A 4,458-nucleotide genomic window follows, 5' to 3' on the forward strand; every position below is an offset into this window, starting at 1 on the left:
TTACTCTGTGTGCTTTTGTTTCACTATAGCAACATCAGCAATTTTGATATTGCTTCTGAATACTGTGTTTCCTGTATGCCTGCTAAATATTTGAACCCACCATTGTTTGAGTCTCTATTCTATCTGTTGCAGGGTGCTGGGAGATTGTTCCGTGAGTCCGGAAGGCATCCGGCTCAGCTCCGCTCTGAGGTCTGCCCCCCAGTAGACAAGTGGTGTACCTGTACACTGAATGGCAATGACAGACAAAGTCAGTGAATAACTGGTGAACATAGAGAAGCATTAAACCAAAACCAGAGGTAAAAGGTGAGTGACTAGGTCAGGTGGGCAAACACACCTTGGAATAAATGAATGCTAATGTTGCTCTATATCCGCTGGATGTGTAAGGAGGTAACAGTTCAAATGTTCTGCTAACTCAAAGGTAATGACAGTGATGAATTTGAAAAACAAAACATACCATACCAGTTATCACAGATTACAGTAATCAGATTAAGAGGAATATTATAAAACGATAAATGTAGACTTAACACCATGAGTGTTAACGTTGTTGATTTGGTAAGTTGATCAATGCAACAAGGTAAGCAAACCATTTCAACTGACCAAAATCCTTTTGACTATTTTCTATGCAGCAAGCTGAACTGTGCTTGGTGAAGTGCCTACTGAGCTAGCCTGGGTTACAGTAAACATAGATTTTTGTATTCGTCTTTAGCTAGCAAACTCTACTTTTCCAGATTTTTGTTAGACAAGCCCAAACAAGTACAAATATTTACTACTTACTACTAATTTTGGGGTGTCTTATTCAATTTTATAGCATTTGAAAAAAAAAAATTGAAGTGGTTTTGAAATAGTATTAAGTAAAAGTTGACATATTCCAGTCTGTGATTATCCTTCAACATACATTCCTTTAATTTTAGTCTAAATAAGTCCTAATTTCTTTTTTTCTAACACAAACATTAGGTATAATTTCCTATAAATTAGGTTTATTGAACATAAATTAACTGTTAAACAAAATTAATAAGTTAGTGTTAAGTATTGTTGAAAACGTTGAAAAACATTGAAAAACTACTACTACTACTAATCCAGCCTGCGGCCCTTTGCTGCGTGTCATTTCCCATCTCTCTTCCCCTTTCACGTCTGTTCACTGTCTTTATCTAATAAAGGGAAAAAACAACAACTAATCTTAAAAAAAACAAAATCTGAACCAAGACTTCAAAAATGGTATTAGGAGATCACTAAGGTCTATATAAAAGCATCCAAAGAGCACCATGTCATGGGTCCTTTGGGAGGATATTGCAGCAGACTGCGCTTGAAATGACCAAAGAGGCATCAGCTGACACAAAAACAAAACTGACTATGAGAGTCAATTTGAAAAATACACAAAACGTTGACCTTTCTTGTGTAGTAAGTGGTCAGAGATGACAACATGCAAATATACTGTCCTTACGTACATCATTATTGAAGGAACTCTTTTATCCTTTACTCTCTCCTCCCTTGCTTTATTCCTCCTCAGACTCACTCAGCTTGCTGTTTTGTTCTCTTCTTCTCCATTACCTCCATCCATCAATAACCCCCCTGTCTCCTTCTTCTTTCATTCGTTCATGTCTTTTTACCCCATGCTGGTGCTCAGCATGACAGCCAACACATGTGTTTTCCTTTGAAGATGTTTTCTAGAGGCAGTTAAACGGGATGATAACAGATGCTGGTGTTATTGTAACCACTTGACTTAACCGGGAAGTCCTGCAATATTGTGGAAGCTCTAGTGAAAACTGAGAGCACATTATATAACTAACTTTGTCACATCGCTGGACTCTTATTTTTACTGTCTCTGCTCAGCTCAGCCCTGCAGCAACGAGTCCACCCCAGATGGGTATGTAACCTGTTCCTCCACACCTTAAACAATGACAAGCCTATTGTGCCAGGAGGAATTATTGCTGCTCGACACCCGGCAGAGACTTTATTTATGAGGAGGAACTGCTTTAAACAATACACAACTAACAGCCAGTGAAAACTTCATTTGAGGAGTTGGTTATAGCCACTCCCTTCACTAATCCAATATGAAATTAAAAAAAAGCAACACAAATGTCAACTTTCTTCAAACACATCCATCGCTTTATTCCCTCATCTTTAAGAAAGCTCTAATAAATCTAGTGAGTCTTTTGATTTCCTTTAATATGTAGTGTAACCTTTGTTAGGTCGACGAATACCGGTAACTAACAGTGTGATGGACTTATTCAATAACCGTCTTGATCACAAGAGCAGAGTGAAAACTGTCTTTGTCCTAATATGTTTGAAATTAGTTTTAAACTCAAAATTAATTATACAACGTACAATACAATGTGAGACTGACAACTAACTACTAGTGTAGATGTATGTATTTTAAAAGATGTACATACATATACATAAAAATAAATAAAACCTATATAGATAAAACTTAATTTCTGGGCGCTGGACAGCTCCCCTGTTTGAGTGTGTGCCCCATGTACTAAGGCTCAGGCCTTACCGCAGCAGCCTAGGGTTTGATTCCAATCTCCGTCCATTTGCTACATGTCACTCCCCGTTCCTCTCCCATTTCCTGTGTTAAACTTCCCTTTCAAAATAAAGGCCCACAATTCCCCCCAGAAATAATCCCCCCTCAAAAAAATGTATTTCAACACTTTAACGTTAGCCCTCTCCCCTTCTCTCTTTGGAGCGTGCGTGAGGCAGACATGATGCGGAGTACACTGCGGTAATCCGGCTCGTTATTTGATCAGAACCACCCGAGTCTCTTGGCCTGACGATATTGGCGTTGGCGCTTAGAGACAGAAATCTCTCGTTGTCTCTGCAGTTAAAGATTTACGTTAGTATCTTTGTGCTATCTTCTTTTTCTTCGCCCTTGTTGTTTGTTTACTTCCAGTTTCTCATCTCTCTCAGAATATTCAAATTTACATTTTCATATTCAAATGTCTGTTCTTTTTACTATTTGGATATCTTTTTGAATTTTGAATATCCGTTGACAGCCCTACTTTGGACTGGAGTGCATATGTGAAAAGACCACGGTCTGATACTGAGTGTTGGTAACTGAGCTACCAGATTTCTAACTTGAGTTTCAATTGAGCTCTTGGAAACTGGGAGCACATTATATAACTAACTTTGTCACATCGCTGGACTCTTATTTTTACTGTTTCTGCTCAGCTCAGCCCTGCAGCAACGAGTCCACCCCAGATGGGTATGTAACCTGTTCCTCCACACCTTAAACAATGACAAGCCTATGGTGCCAGGAGCAATTATTGCTGCTCGACACCCGGCAGAGACTTGATTTATGAGGAGGAACTCCTTTAAACAATACACAACTAACAGACAGTGAAAACTTCATTTGAGGAGTTGGTTATAGCCACTCCCTTCACTAATGCAATATGAAATAAAAAAAAACAAATGTTAACTTTCTTCACACACATCCATTGCTTTATTCCCTCATCTTCTGTGCATCAGTCAATTTGGCAAATCTAATTTAGTTAAGAAAGCTCTAATAAATCTAGTGAGTCTTTTTATTTCCTATAATATGTAGTATAACCTTTGTTAGGTCGACGATGTTAGAATTTTGTAACTAACTTCGTGTTCGTTGGATCTCTGAGGGAGGAGGTTGAGGTCCAGGATGAGGTCCAGTTGAGAATTAAGAAAAGGTTTAAAGATGAACTGAACTGGAATTTGAATAATGGTGATATAACAGATGTACTTTATTTCTTGTCACTGGTACAATTATTAAAATTTGTTAAAAGGGATAAAATGGCAAGTTGAAAGTGTTGTTTTTGTTACACGGGCGCCGCCATGTTGGAATTCCACAATCTACTACGTCACTGGCATGGTAAGCTACTCCGTGGCTAACTAGCACTAGCAGCGCAGCCATAGGAACACCATACAAAGAGTTGGAGGCTAGCGGACATATGGCTGGGGAAACGAGAAGAAATAAGTCTGGGGGGGTCATACTGTATTGCCCCTGGCTGCAGTAAGGAACTGTACAGGGCTAAGGCAGCTGGGGTTACGACACATTTCCACAGGCTACCTTTGACAAGGAAAAAACAGTCCTCAACTCAATGCTAGCAGCTAGCTGCCTTAAAACGGGCTAGCCCTCCGACAGCGCCTGGATTTTGAGTCTGTAGCATTGTTTAGCGACAGACGATTTGGAAAGCTGTGCTTTTGATACAACAGCGTCGCTGTTGAGGTTAAGTCCAACAGACTGAAACCTGAGGCCTGCAGTCTCCAGTGCAGGGCAGACCGATAGACCACCGGCAAGTAGCACCCCCGATGCTTCCTGCAGCAGAGACAGGGCGCTGAAACGCTCACGGCAGGCAGAGGACAGAGAGCTATGTTTACCGGTTATCAGCATACTATCAAATCTAGTAGGCGAAGGGCTGGATGTAACGTTGTTGTCACACAAAACACGAACATATTCACTTACAAAAATAAAGCCCAACGTGTCGGCTT

This window comes from Etheostoma cragini, chromosome 9 (genome assembly GCF_013103735.1).
Source record: "Etheostoma cragini isolate CJK2018 chromosome 9, CSU_Ecrag_1.0, whole genome shotgun sequence".
NCBI classification, from domain to species: domain Eukaryota; kingdom Metazoa; phylum Chordata; class Actinopteri; order Perciformes; family Percidae; genus Etheostoma; species Etheostoma cragini.